Here is a 15,422-nt window from a genome sequence, read left to right as displayed (position 1 = left end):
GAAGACCTATGTGTTAATATTGTGTTTGTTTTGTCCTATTAGGCGGAGCTCTGTTGCCACTGCTGTTTTTGTCCTGTAGTTAATTTAGTTTTCATACCTTTTTAGTTTTCTTTTTTGCTTCTGTTCATTTGTGATAGTTGATTTGGATTATTTTCTGTCTATAAGGCAGACTCAGTTGGCTCTACCCTGTCGCATTGTACTATGTGTATATGGATTATGTGAAGGCCCGTAATGTGAGGGAGCTATTTTACTCTGTTTTGTACATCTTTATTTTATAAATTGACGTGGGTGTGTAGCCTATATAACCTGAGACTTGTGATATTGCTGGGCTTCTGTTCCTCCCCCCTTCACTCCCATCCTCCTGTGGGTTTCCCTGGCACCCTTCCCCCTGTACTGGTAATGAGCTCAGCCTAGAGATCTTCACATTTTAGAGTCTATTTTGTAATAAAGAACCATATTTTTACCTATAGCCTCTATTGCTATTTTGAAACTAGAAACTCACGTCTCTGCTCCTTTTCTTTTCAAAGAACTTGTGTATTGGCTTATTCATTCTATGGGTGAAATTCCCAGAGTGTCGTTGTCAACCTCATGTACTCTGGGGTTATATGCCTCAGTCACATACATTATATAGAAAGCTACATCATTTTTTTCCCCCTCCTACAGGAGTCATCACACACCACTGCCTACTCAAAGGATGAAGCCATATGGGCCTAGTCTTATTCAAAAGGCCCATTATTACAATTTGTGCATTGACATTACATGACAGCTCATGCAGTTTACATGTGCATCTGCCCTTAACACAGTGGGGTTTTTTTTACAGGCGCAATACACAAGCTCCAGTATCGCCTCTGGTGCTGGAGGGAGTGTCATCCATTCCACCTTGTACAAATCTCCTGCCATCTTCCAGCCATGACTTATGGGAGGAGGAATGTCTGGCCTACACTCAAGGCTCCTCCTGTGTATTGCTGCCTGAAAGTTTGCCCGCTTGATGTGTTGGTACAAGGACTCTTTGTTTGGAGGTAGTTGTCTCTCAGAGCATTTTCCAATTTTGAAAAGTTTAGCCCTTGCAATGTTAACGTCCTGGCAGTCCGTTTGATCATATAGATCACATGTAAATGCTTCCACTGCCTGAAGGAGTTCTGGTGATGGGGTGAAGCTAGTGCCTAATTCTCTAAATAGATTGACATATTCAACTTTAGAATTTAGTTTCTTGTATGCCTTTGCTTTCCCCACCCCATGCAGAGCACTCACATTGTCGCAACCTGAGAAGGCATGCAGACCAACAAGGGCTTCACATTTGTCTTTGAGTTTGAGTTTATTTATTTAAAACAGCGACAATACATATTAATGAACATATACATGTAAATATGCAAGATTATAGCCAACAGCTAATTTCCATCTTTAGTCCCTTCTGCAGGTTGATGTCAACAACATAAGATAAGAAAATCAACAAAACAACAGTAACAACAAGTAGAACAGTTAGCCTTCATGGCCAGTATGAGCAGGAGGAGTAATTACAGAGAGAGAAAACGTGTCCTTGAAAACACAATAGGACAGAAAATAAAAAAGAGAAGCAAGAACAATGAAACAGTATAGTGGATCATGAAACATACAGGCCAAGGGTCAGGGGACCATACGTATTTCACTAGTGTTAAATGCTAAAATTAGATATCAAAGGGCTGATTAAAGTGTAGAGTGCTGAAGTGTTAAAATGTTAGGTGCGTAATTATATTGCAGATTGCCCGATTGCACAGATGGGCATGAAGGCTGTTAATGTCAATAATGTGTGGGTTTCTCTCTTTGGCTGTGTGGAAGTACAGGTGACCATCAATGTGGCTGCAGAATGCAAGTGCCAACATAAAGACATCAGTGTCCGGGCTCTTGATCACCAGGACAGTGCTGTATTTTGCTGCACAAACTGCATGCAGCATAAGTCTGGTGTCTGCTTCCTCTTGAGTTGTCTCAAGGTCTCAAACCTCTGTTACTTCAAGGTCAGTGTAGATTTCATTCATTTTAATTGAGTGACATTTTTCTCCATGCCCAACAATAATTCTTACATTTTCAATTATGTTTTTTGCAGATGTGCTCCAGTGTTGGAAGAAGTACTCCAGCAAGTTTTCTTTATTTTGCCCACATGCCAGGAATTTTCTCCACTGCTTTGGTGTTTTTTGATCATCTCCATATATTTAGATTTTTTGACAACCCTCTTCTGCCCTCCTACTTCACTCAGCATTTTTGATGCTTTGGATTCTGTATGTGTCACATACAAAATGAAGCTCTGTGGACTTGGTTCCTTTAGCTGAGTTAACTAATGTCCTCAATACATGGTCAGCATATAGGCCAAATGTTGGTTGTGGCTTTAGCTGTTGCACTAGTGCAGGGGTCTGCAACCTTTGCCATTAAAAGATTTTTCATTATTTTTTATTATTATTATTTTTATACCAAAAATAATTTGAAAAAATCTGTGTGGAGCCGCAAAACATGTTTGAGCCTTATAATCAAGGTAAATAGCCTATTAAGTCTAAATTAGCGTATACTTATGGTCTAAATAATCATTTGTTAATATGTTTTACCACAAGGTGGCCACTGCGCAGGGCACTATTAATAATTATCTGGTACTTACATTTTGCAGAGCTGGCAGTGAGAGCAAACAAATTTGTCCACGCACTACTACATTCTCTGTTTTATTCAATTTACTTTTTTGGATTTGGCATCCATAGCTATCCAGCCACTGCTATCGAGGTTCAGCAACATTTGGATTCATAGAATGAATTCCCATAGACTTCTTTCTCAAAGGCTCAAGGAACCACTGGACAGGGGCTAAAGAGCCACATGTGGCTCCGGAGCCACAGGTTGCCTACCCCTGCACTAGTGCCATAGCATCCCAAATCCAAACTGAACCATCTGGAATGTTCTTCTCTGATGCAGGTCGTCTGATCTCTTCCAAGATGTGCATCAGCTTGGCTTTGTTGGTTTTTACCAGAGAGCCATCAAAGTTGGCCAGTGACTGTGGCAAAGGACCCAGACTGCAAGTGAGCATTTCATCTATGTTAATTTGTCTAACATTGCCCACAACAATTAACCTGGCAAACAAGTTGCGGTGAGATGTCAAAGTGATTTCTTTTCTTTTCTTCTGACTTTTGTGACTGTACTCTGGCCAGTGTCTTTGAATGTTTTGATTTTCATTTTCTTGATTGGGTTGTGGAATGATGCCTCTGCCTTGACAATCCTTTTTTCACAGAAGTCTGTGAGAGCCTTAACACCACTTTGTTTTGCCCCCAGTAAGTCTTCAGCAACACTATTGGATGCCTGTTGATCAGAGGAGATTTGATAAAGAGACTGTCCATTCAGCGAAAGGTCGAAGGGATTGACCATATTTTGGATAGTGGCGGGAATATTCAACACATCAGCCTTATCTCTCTGCAGTCTCGTGGTGTCCAGCTCAGAGTTTAGATGCAATACTGGGCACTGTCCAGCCACTGATTTACATTCAAGTGTGATGGCTGCCCGCTCATGTTGTGTTAAGGTCCATCTGTGTCAATTGGCTGTTTGTTCAATGACTTGATCACATGCAGTGCCGGCAAAACCATGTTTTTGATGCCTTTGTGCCCCAAAGTCACCTGAAAGAAGCTGCTGGTGTGCTGAAGGATGTGTGTCTTCCAGATTGGTCATCTCAACCCAATATGCTGTGAGATAGTTGACAAATGGAGAGCCCAGTTTCCCTCTCGGGTTGCCCTGATGAAGAGAAGCAAGTTTTCCACCATTTCAATGTATGTGCTCCAAAATGTGAAGGTCTGGTTGGAGTTGTTTTTTTCCACAAAAACTTTGTAGCTTTTCAGCAAACGCAGACGTAAGCATGGCATTGAACTCTTCACTTGGAATGGTCTTTTGCAAATCCGTTGTAACTTTTAAAGCTGCTGCATGGTCCTCTTGTGTGAGAGTGCCCAGGTATGCCTGCCAGCGCAATCTCTGCAGTGTTTCGATCAGGAGCTTGTGTGCCCGTATGCTCCTGTTGTAGTGATGGCCTGAGATAACATCAATAGAACCTGCAGCCACAACTTCAGATTCAATCAAGACATCCTGTTAGCCTGCATCAGCAAAAAGCTTCCCAATACAGGAAAGATATGCCATAGCTGTGTGAAACTCTCCCATCCTTATTACAAGTCTCTCTGAGAAAGTGCTTGTCTGCCAACGTATCTCTTGGGCCTTAGCATATATGGCTTGATCCATAACTATCACTATTTCTTGTCAGCAATAGCAGTGGATCGGCTCAGGGTGGTGTGGACAGTGTGATCTGTTGGGCTAGCATCGATGACAGGTAGGCAGCCTACATTTGTAGAGGATTGTGTCCTGCTTTAACATTATGTGTCCTGTCCTGTTTATCCAGGAATGACTTTCCCCTCCTGTACTTTCATTAGGAAGAATGCAGCATCAGTTCTCCTTCCAGTGGTTTGGGCATCTCTGTATTTGTCCTGCTGGAGATCTATCTTGAGCACTACATTCTGTGGACCGGACCTCCTTCCTCTTGTGTAGGTTGAAAGATTTAGTGGAGGAGGATGAACAGACCGTGCTCTTGTTCTTTGTCTGGATGATGTGGAGGGTAAAGATGCTGACTCACTAGCCATGGTCTGCTGAATAATTATCCCATTGGTGTTGTGCATTGTTCCTTTACCTGAAAGTGTCTCCTCTCCAAAGTCATTATTATCCCAGACAAGTGTGGCAGGTAATTCAACCATGATGTTTTCTGGGATGTATATATCTCCTCTCTCCACCTGTAGGTGAGCAAGGGCTGTATCATGCTCAAGAACCTGGGAGTTAGATGAGCAGTGGCCAAGACCATTCAACAACCCTATGAGCTGTGCTGAGTCTGTCTTATGCCAAACTGCCATTGCAAGAGAGCACTGTTTTGGCATGACCCACCGTCCTTTGGTCACCATGGTAATGAGATCCTGACAAGTTGACACTATCTTTCTGCTGTAAAGTAACCTCAACACGTTCATTGTCTGATGGTTGTGTTGAAATGCCAGATGTCCATGCAACAACGTTAAAAAGTTGGTGAGGTACGAAGTCCAGGGCATTATCCAGTGTAGGGTCAGTTGCTCTTGGAGGCCATGGGAGCTTTGGTGATGTTTTTGATGTCTTACAGATGATGTCCCTCAGGGTGATCGCTGCATGATATAAAAGACGAGACCTTTTTGTTGTGATGGTGGCATTATCAGGCTGTCTTTGAGTCATCAGTGATGTTTCTCCTTCACTGTCTTCAGATGAGGAGGAAGAGGAGGAAGTGACAACTTCATGAATGATCTCTTCAGCTGTCAGATCATCAACATACACAAGATATTTTATGCCTTTTGAAATCTCAAGAAAGGATGTGACTTTTGAAGTCTTGCCTTGAGTAAGTGAACCTTGTGTGTTGGAATGTTAACTCCCTCCCTTTCCAGAACAACATTCTTAAAAAGCATATTCAGCTTTGAGAGTCGAAGCACCTCCCGTTTTAGACAAGCTTCTCCTCGATCACTGTTTTACAGAAATGCTTGTACCCATTCTCATACAAGTTGCTTTCTGTGTTCTCACTTTTCTTTTTTGACAGGTACCGTGTGTAGTCTCTGAAACAGAAGTGGTACCGTGTCTCACTAGCCACTAGGTCCCTGTCACAAATGTGTAGAAGCAGACTCTCATCCTGTCTTTCTTCAGCAGCAAGAAGTAACTTCCCTGCAGTGAGTGTTTCACACAGAGAAAGTTTTTCAATTTTTTTTTTGCAACTTAAACATTGTATTGGGAGCAGGTGTGGTGCTCTCTCAGACGTGTGGAAGTCACTTGTATGTGATTTTAGAGCCCATGTCTTTGCCGGAGTTTCCTCACCATCCTCTGTCTCTGTTGCTACTTCTAGCACTAAAAGACAAACAGAAGACATCCACAGATTCAGGCTTCACCTTGGTTTGAGGCTGGGCACCATTCTTATTCCCCTACATTACTGGGTCGTGACATCACAATTATTGTATGTGAAGACACATATTTTATTCATATATGTATTGCTTGTTAAAGCAACATTGTAACTTTGACCACGACCCGTGGCTTCAAAAAACGAAACTATTGTTAGGATTTAAATTCGGGCTTCACATGGATGTACCAAATATGTAAGGGTCAACATATCACAGAGACTAAGGAATAATGTTCATATAACATACTGATCTCACCGACAACAATAGTACAGCCAGAATATTCGCATTTAAAAAAATTTACGGTCCGCCAATCATGTTCATGTTTTGAATTTATGTTTTGGCCTGTTGCACCACCCACCACCGTCTATCAGTCACGCAGTCAGTAGAGTCTCAGCATCAGTTACAGTTACGACTGAGCTACAGCAGCACGGCAAGCAGCATTAGCAGTGTCCCAGTACATAGCATTAGCAGCCGGCTCCTCATGAGCTGTATCCTGGCAGCAGCGTTAGCAGCAGAGAAGCCAGACTTGCTTGAACGGTCCACTGGAAAACCGAAGATCAAGGACGTGGCCCTGCCATGGCAGCCGCCCGTGGGCAAACAAATCAGTCTACAGCGTGCTGGTGTCCAGCAACCTCAAATCTGTAGGGGAGGTGGGGCGGACACGACTTGCGGCAGTATTTTGAATTTGAGTGCAGTAACCGTTTTGGCCACATTCTTACATACAGTGCCTTTAACATTAAATCACCTCGTGGGGCACCATTCCCATAAAGGGAAAAATGATAGCCAGTTAAAGATATCAGTCTCATAAAATACGCTAAACTATTAATTTGGAGTTTTGATTAATAATTAAATTAATGACAACAACCAAAATGAACAGTAATGCCTGAAGGATTTTGGAGTTCTTGATGCAGCACAGGTTGACCATTCACTCCTGTGCAACATTAAACAGACAGCAGGTATGATTCCAAATAATTCTTTCTAACTATATACAAGGTGTGTGTGTGTGTGTGTGTGTGAAAGAAGAGAGACAGGCGGGTGTGGTGATCAAAGAGCCGTTTGGTCTACAAAACAAAATGGTTGACAACAGGACTACAAATGGCCGAATCAAAGCTGGCTTCAGGTTGGGGGAGGTGTTTGTCTGACCGTGTGGTCAGGACAAAGGAAAAGAAGCGGGAACTTTGAGATGCCTGTTTGGGTGTAGCTCTGTTGAAAGCCTATTTGTTAATGAGTCTATGTGAATGTGATCTGTGTTGCAAACGGTCTGGATTAGTGCAGAGATTGTTTGTGTGCAAGAATCTGTTTGTGAACAGTATTAGCAAACTAAACACTTAGCTTTGGCGAAGCCAACTAATCAATGACATAACTGCAAACTATCACAACAATAACTCAATGACAGCATTAAATCACATACAACAAGTTAAACAGTCTTGCTTAGCCTGTAAAGTTGTGATAAACTATGCCCAGTTGTTACATTACCGATCCTTGAGAGGATGGGAGAAAGAGTCACTCGGTGGTGTGCTGCTTTGTTAGCTGGCAGAAGAAGGCTGGGAAGGTGGCTCCAGCTACAGTCTTTGTTGTGTCCTTTGTTCCAAAGGTGAAACTCCAAGGAAGCTGGTCGCTCAGGGTTTAGCAGAGTTAGACGCTGGGTGCTAACTCACTTAGTTCCTTGTTGCTGGAAAGCTAGTTGCAAACCTTGTGCTTGCACCTCTAACTTTCTGGTTCAGGTTAGAGAGTCTGTGATCAATTGCCCCACCTTTGATGGTTCAGGGTAAGAAGCAAGGGTCTGGGCCTCTGGGCTGTTCCAGGCCCAGCTGGAAAGAGGTGTGAGCTGCTCCGCAATTGGAGCAAAAGATGTGAGCTGTTGTAGCTCCAGAGCAAGAGAGAGAAGGCTTGTTGGAAGGGAGCAGATCTTCTATAGGCCTGTGACATCACAGAGTCACATGTCACTGTAAAAGTCCTGTCTAGGACATCAGAGGGGAAACCAGAGGACATTTTCTCCATAAAATATGACCCGGTTTTACTAAAATTGCTTTGTTTTTTGTGACGCATAAACGTGCATGGTCAAGTTTCAGTTTTCGTGTCGCAGCCAAAGTTGCATACTGTTGCTTTAATAGTTGGCTTAGTACTTGTGTGTCAGAAATAGGGAGCACTAATGCTTGCATATTTTTCTTAAATAGGTCCCATACTATTCTGTCCTACCTCACTTGGGGGGAAAATAGCAGTTGTATAAAAATGTTGGGATTTTACTTGTGTTATTTCAGTAGATCATCTGAGATTAGGGTGACCAGACATACCCAATTTGGGTGACCTGTCCTGAGCTAGAGCTGTCCCCGGAAATGTCCCCAATTTCAACTGTGGATTAAAAAAACACAGGTGAAATAGACGCCACAGCTCTGACTCAGGTTGCACACAGACTAATGCAGTACTACCTGTGACCGCTATGTGGGTTGCATTGGCAGAGTGGCGCTGTCTGTATTTTTGCTCATTTACTCCACAGACAGAAGACAGAAGCTATTTTATAAGGGCAAAAGAAGAAATAAGTCAGAGTTGGAGCGGACTGAAGACTTATTTCACTGATAGTAACATGTACTGTTGTTGGTGGCTGTATTATAGTGAATTGTGAACATTACCGTGTGATAGCTATTACAATATATTATGATGTGGCTCTGTTTTAGGAGAGGAAGATTACTGATAGAAGAGTAAAAGGAAGCAGGAGGAAAAGAAATGTCCTTTTAATGACAAGATAACAAAAAACAAAACATTTACGCCCGTAGACCACAATGACACGGTGGTCCACTGCATTCTTTGAAAGTCGTCAAAATACATGAAACCACAATTGCCCCCATTTTTTATTTCATAATGATAATATTTAATGACTTCCTTACTCTGAACTTGAAATGTCCCTGCTTCTCATTTCAGAAATCTGGTCACCTTATCTGAGATGAAATGGAAATAACAACTGCGTGTTTTCCCTGGCTGTTTTTAATTAATGTAGTTTGTGAATGTTACTGAGCACTTTATTGGACTTCAGAAGTAATGTGAAAGAATGAGGGGCTTAATTTAAGTTGCACTTTTCTTCATCTCAACAGTGTTCACTCCAGCTAAATGGGCAAATGACTCCCTCCTACGATGGAATCAAGTGGGTGAGAATGCAGTGATCTGATTTATCAAATAGATTTTGACTAGGGTTTTGCTCATTTGAGTAGAGTGAAATCAAAGCTTATGTCTGAACAGTGAATTACGCACAATAACCTTGAGTTGTCAGAACCTGATCGTGTGAGAGGATGTCATTGTAGCTTCTTTTCTTTGTTCACAGATTCAGCGTTCAAGATTCAGATTTGAAGTTCATGATCCACATTTACAGTTTCACACTGCATGTTTGATACCAACCTTCTGTTCAATTTTTCTTTTGAATTAAAGCTTCCTTACTCTTTTCTTCTGGGCTCATTTTATTTTTGTTATATTAGTAAAATGGATGTAGCAGTTGACAGATAAGACAGGTGAAGTTCCCAAGCAAGATAACAGACCTCAAATTTGTGAAATCAGATGTTTATTTTGTATAAAGCTCACAGAGAAAATATACATGGTACCTACACAGACTGTTTAAAATAGTCCTTAATGTGTAAAGACCAAGTTATGTATTGAAGACATAAAAGAGACTTATTAGGCTATGTATGTATGGCTCTACATGCAACGCCATTTTTCCAAGTTTTTTTGTCTTTTTTCCAAGCGTCCCATGGGATGATAATTACAATCACGTCATGCATGTCGGACCCCGAACGTAGCTGTCTGCACTGTTTGCCGGAAAAAAGGTAACGTGATAAAGTTACCGATCTACAAAAATGCACAAGAAGTACCAGTGGCAACAATTTTCTTTTGATTTACTGAAAACTTAAGAAGTTGTCAACAAAAATCTGGGTCCTCCCCCGTCGTCGTCATCGTTTAAGTACAAGGAATCGTGACTTTGGCCCACCGCCTATGCATGCTCAGTTTCCAAACATAAAACACAGTAGTCATGTTTCTTTTTTTTGTTTTGTTTTGTTTTTTTATATTACAACGATTACAACCCACACAAGAAGGGCCCTGCTGGCTTGCCATCGTCACTCTCTTTTTTTTTTGTTCTTTTATTTTTTTGGGAGAGTGACTTCACTGTAGCGCGACCACAAACTCTTTAGCTATAGCAACAGTACTGCTAACTGTCTTTAATGAGTTTCCCTGAGCTAACAGATGTAGGTGTGGACACAGTATGGATTATTTTCTTTGACACCAGACAGCGGGATACTTGTACTGGTGGGAGATGCGTTGTAATGAGGAAATGAGAAGCCTCCGCAGGTGCAAACCGGAAAACCAGAAGAGGCTTTTAATCGTTATTATATGTAAGTATTTATATATTTTATATATAGGTATATATTAATATATGATAGCATATGTAAGTGACAATGATAATCATTGTCTTTTAAGTGGCTTAAGTGGCTTTTAAGTTGTGCATGTCGATTCAGAAACAGAGTTTGAACAGATTGTTCAAACAAAACTGCAACATAACTTAGTAACACAACAATATGAACACAGGAGTAAAGACCTGTGTAAATACTGTAAATATTTTGCCTACATCAGGTGTTCAGCATGAATGTGAGGCAGAGGTGGAAGTGACAAGAAAATATAGCCTGGAGACAGTTGGTAGAGCAAAGCCTCTCTGAAGCTCCTGAGACTGGGGACCAAACGTGAAAAATCTTGCCGAAGGGCAGCCCCAGTGGTTCAGGAAATCAAAAATATATAAAAAAAATTCCTTGATAGGCAATTTACCAAAATATTGTCCCAGTCACTGAGGCATGCACAACACAGCCAGTGGGACAGATCAATCATAAAAGTAATTTCTATTCTACCAGCTTATGATCAAAATTGCAGTTATTCAATCAAATCTCTTCATTGGATTTAAAGCATGTTTTATGATTTTGTCATAACACAGTGGATAATTTTGTTTTCAGTATGAGGTAAAGTCATACAAAGTGTGTCTGATCATCCTGGGGGAAAAAAAGCCAAAGAAAAGGATGAACAGTGATTAAGAGTGGGTAGAAAGTGATGAAAATGTTTCATTAATCAGCTAATGAGGTTCAAATGACAAGAAAAAGCTACAGTGAAATATTTAAGAGATAAATCTAAACTTGCTGAAGTTGCTCATAAAGCAATTCTAGGCAACTTTAAAGGAATAGTTTAGACATTTGCTTTTTAGTCAAAAGACTAAAACCTTTTAAAATACATGTAAACATGTTAGTCCGACTATTGTCGTACTGAATCATATTTCTCAATGTCAGACTAACACACACAGATAATGTGATTGGGAGTTAAATTTCTCCTGCATGGTGCCCGATAGTCCATTGAAATGGCCTTGCCGAGCTATATCCGTAGCTCGACTTAACTTTGCATGTAAACATACTGACTGGTTCTAAAAAGGTCCATTTGCATGTTGCATTGGCCATCTTAGTTAACAGCACTGTGACAATGTACTTTGAGTTTTTATAGATAAATTGACAATATTGTTACAGCATTCGAATGACAGTATAATGTAATAGCTGTGCAGTGGGAGAAAAAAACATACAACACATAGAACATACACAGAAACCACTACAACGGACAGCTTTGTCATATGTTATTTGTTACAGTAAACAATAATCTTGCCCTTAAGGTCAAGACAAGAATAAAAATATGGATAAAAAGTGATAAGATTAAGTGGGATATTATTCAGGGAGAGCTGAGAAGGTTATTTTCTCCACATAGACAAAGAACGGCCTCCACATCTTTTCAAATTTACTGGAAGAGCCTTCAATGTACCTTGGATTTTTTTAGTCTCAAGTCCTCAGTTTTGTGATTTGAGTCAAGCTCTAGTCAAGTTGTATGAGTCAAGCACCCCACCTCTGCGATCTTTTCATCTAACTCTTGGCAAGAAAGCAAATTTCTCAAAATGTCAAACTATTCCTTAAAGGTTTTCTTGAAAGTGACAAAACTGGTCACTGAAAAGAAACAGTTTACAGGCATAATTAATTGTAATCCCTTTTTATAAAAAATTGTTGATGACTTTACCTGCCATTGAGAACAGCATTAATCTCATTTTTTTCCCCATGTGGCCCCTGGCATGAAAACTTTGGAGATCTATGAACTAAAGGCTTTTAAAATACCATTTCTGTTTACTCCACTGAAACATTTGTGAAGAATGAATTCCTTTTAAAAAATCAACTTTCCTTCTCTTTGTGTATGACCCTGAAAGAGATCTATGTTTCCATGCCTTCATATACATTTTACTCTAAGCAACAAAAGCTTCAACAACATGCTTTATCATGCTCCCTTTCTGTTGATCCATTTTCTTTTAAAGCTTACTTCGCTCAGGATCATGACTCCCGCAGCCAATCCCAGCATGCATCAGGTACGAAGAAATAGAAAGCTACCATGGGTCACAAGGTCCATCACAAGGCCAAACCAAAGCAAAAACAAATACATTCACAGCTACAGGCTCTTTAGATTGCCATGTGTATGGCTTTCTGAAATGTACAAAGAAAGGCTCCATGGAAAAGTATTTAACACACTGTGGGCATAAATAATGTGCTTTAAAAAGTTGTGATAATATTTTAATCAAGGAATAATTATCTTTTAAAGACTGCTGGGTTGAATGGACAGGCGCATGAGACGCCTCTCACCATCAAGGCTCTGCCCAGCTTAATCAGCAGCGACACACTTTTCATCCTTGAATTCAGATGTGAAAAGACATCAAACAGAAAAGTTAGACGTAAAGCAAGTTCATATTTTGCTGCACTTACGAGTATAACAGATATAACTTTTATAACTAGACTTAACTTGGATAGATTGTTTCAAAATTGGGGACAAGCATTCATGGTTTCCAGAGGAGGAACCTTATGAATTTGGTGATCTCCTGACTCTAGTGCCACCATGAACTTGACATTCTGTTTTTGCAGAAATGTCTATACAGCTACTGGATGGATTACCATGACATTTGGTCAATGGACATTTATGTTCACCTCAGGATGAATTTTAATAATAATAATAATCAATTAGTCCAAAACTTTGGTGACAACAAAGATAACATTCCCCTCAGCCTTCAGCTGTACTTTGTGTTTGGTGCGAAGTAGCGCATGTTAGCATACTAAATTAAAACAGCGACCATGGCACAGCACCTGTTATACATCACCATAACAACACTATAATACTGTGTAACAGAGTAGACTGTATCGGCACCTAGTGGTACTTTGTGTGTGCGGTGGTGTTGTCTGTGTGTGTGGGTTGGTGGGTGAGTGGGTGGAGGGACTTCACCTCCCGTCAGCCAATGGCTGTGGGGCAGTTACTGATTGAGGACAGGTGTGATTCAGGTGCTTCACTCGCTGGGGTATTTAAGCTGCAGGCTGCAAACACTGCTCTCTCTCTCTCTTTCTCTGTGTGCTTCTAATCTGCAGGTGTGTGCATGTTTAAGTGAAAGGACTTTTACCATTGTGTTACATGTGAAGTTAACTATGTGCACGCTCTCTCTCATTCTCTGTGTGCTTCTAATCTACAGGCCAAAGACTCCCTGAGATGCAGCAGCCTTAAGGCTGAGTTGCACCTCTAGAAGGGTCAAAGAGTTAAGCTGGCCTAGTGTGTGGCAGCAGTCTGAAGTCAACCATCAAGTAACAGTTATGTGTGACACCGTAGGACAACTACAGAAGCAACCAATGTCGGCAAAAGTGGACCTTGGTTTGCTCTCCTCCTCCCCCTCGGCGAGTAAAGAACAGACCATTCCCCCCTCCCCAGCATAATTAAGCATTAGTTGAACTCTGATTTTAAAATATGTGTAGATAATAAAATTATGTTTTAACCCTTTTTAACAGTGTGTTGTCTTTTGCTCTTACATTACTGGGTGTCAAAACGTGAATCTGCAGACCCACTGCAAGTACTGCAGTAGGGGTGTTATAACTGTCAGTGTGAACACGATGTAATGGGGACACAGAAAATTTACTCTGAGCACTGTTGTGTTGATTTCAGAGCCTGCAGCCATGCTTGTTCTATTATGGCTTCAAAGAAATCTGACTGAGGGCGAACCTCTTTCTTTGTGGTGATCTCTTGTAAACCCTTGTACAAAAATTCCTGGAACATTTATACATAATACATGCAGTGACATCTGTGTAGCTGCCTGCTGACATGGCCTGTGTCCACCTGAATAACAAGTTCAGTTTTCAACATGCACTTCTGTCTGTCAGATAAATGAAAACTTTGATTCTGTTAAAGGGACAGCCCGCCCCAAAATCAAAAATACATACCTGTAGTGATGTTTATAAGTATAGACTGTTTTGGTGTCAGTTGCAGAGTGTTGTAATTACCAGCTGCAGAGATTTCTGCCTTCTCTCCAGTTTAAGGAATTAGATGGCTCTTGGCTTGAGATAGATGGATAGATTCTAGTTGCTTATTACACAATGCATACAAAGACACAGGTATACATATGGATAGAGAATATAAGTGTACTGTTACTACAGTAGATGATTACATTAGATGTTTAATGATGGTAGTGCACATTTAGATGGTTGACAGTGCAGGTATTGGCAGAGCGGTGTGGGAGTAATGAATACTTTGACTGTGGAAGGTGCTTAAAAGTAAAAACTCAAATAGGGAATACTGGAAAATAAAAAATATAAAATGCACAGAAGGTATATATAAATGCAAACAGAGGGTAAATATCTAAATAAATACAAATAAGGTGTAAATATCTAAAGAAAATGCAAACGCAAATTGTGCAAGGTTAACATGACCAGTAACTGACTGACAGTCCAGCAGCCTAAAGACAGGTGAGCAGGTGAGTATCAAGTCAGTCCATTCCAACCTGCCGTCGCTAAGAGGAGTGGAATAGCTCATGGCCTGGGGGATAAAAGGCTTCATTGGTCTGTCTGTTGAGCAGAACTGGGAGAGAAGTCTGCCACTGAAACTACTCATCTGGTTAGTGAGTGCACTGTGCAGAGGGTGATGGGCATTGTCTATGATGGACAGCATGTCCATTGTGGTGCCAAAAAAATACGTTTGAATGACCTGTACTGTATCATGTAAGTGGGAGTGATTGTGGAGCGTGTGCCCTTTGTAGGCTGACAGCCAAAGTGCCGTGTAGGCAAGGTAGAGTGGGGTTTTTACTCGCTACACAGACTCTATCTGGGGTCCGTTTCACAAAGCAGGTTTAGTGAAAACTCAGAGTCTGTTAACCCTGAAATGAGGGAAACTCTGAGTTTTCCGTTTCAAAAAGGGAGATAACTCAAACCAGAGAAAGAGGGGTAACTCTAGCCTGTTTCAGAGAGAGAGGTAACTTAAGCTCTCGGTCAGTTACCGTAGTAACAGACTCTATGAACCTAACCTGGTCGGGACCAGGTTTTTGTCAATAAACCTCGAGTTTCTCTCTGTCTCCGCCCTCTTTCAGAGCCACACACTCCATTTGATTTCCTCATTCATTCAGTCAGC

The 15,422-nt window shown here is 41.0% G+C and overlaps 2 long non-coding RNA genes across 2 annotated transcripts; both read left to right on the top strand.

Moving 5' to 3' along the window:
• The first annotated feature begins 826 nt into the window (after window positions 1-826).
• On the top strand, window positions 827-2,218 carry LOC125885894 (uncharacterized). Its single transcript, XR_007448952.1, has 3 exons — window positions 827-1,019; window positions 1,821-1,991; window positions 2,081-2,218. It is a non-coding gene; the product is annotated as an uncharacterized LOC125885894 (long non-coding RNA).
• Window positions 2,219-3,823: 1,605 nt separating this feature from the next.
• LOC125885860 (uncharacterized) lies at window positions 3,824-9,086 on the top strand. Its single transcript, XR_007448947.1, has 6 exons — window positions 3,824-4,318; window positions 4,419-4,529; window positions 4,779-4,938; window positions 5,265-5,395; window positions 5,591-5,717; window positions 9,032-9,086. It is a non-coding gene; the product is annotated as an uncharacterized LOC125885860 (long non-coding RNA).
• The last annotated feature ends 6,336 nt before the right edge of the window (window positions 9,087-15,422 follow it).

Source organism: Epinephelus fuscoguttatus, linkage group LG3 (genome assembly GCF_011397635.1).
Source record: "Epinephelus fuscoguttatus linkage group LG3, E.fuscoguttatus.final_Chr_v1".
NCBI classification, from domain to species: Eukaryota; Metazoa; Chordata; class Actinopteri; order Perciformes; family Serranidae; genus Epinephelus; species Epinephelus fuscoguttatus.
Note: the sequence above shows the minus strand (reverse complement) of the source record. Positions and strands in the feature narration are given on the sequence as shown.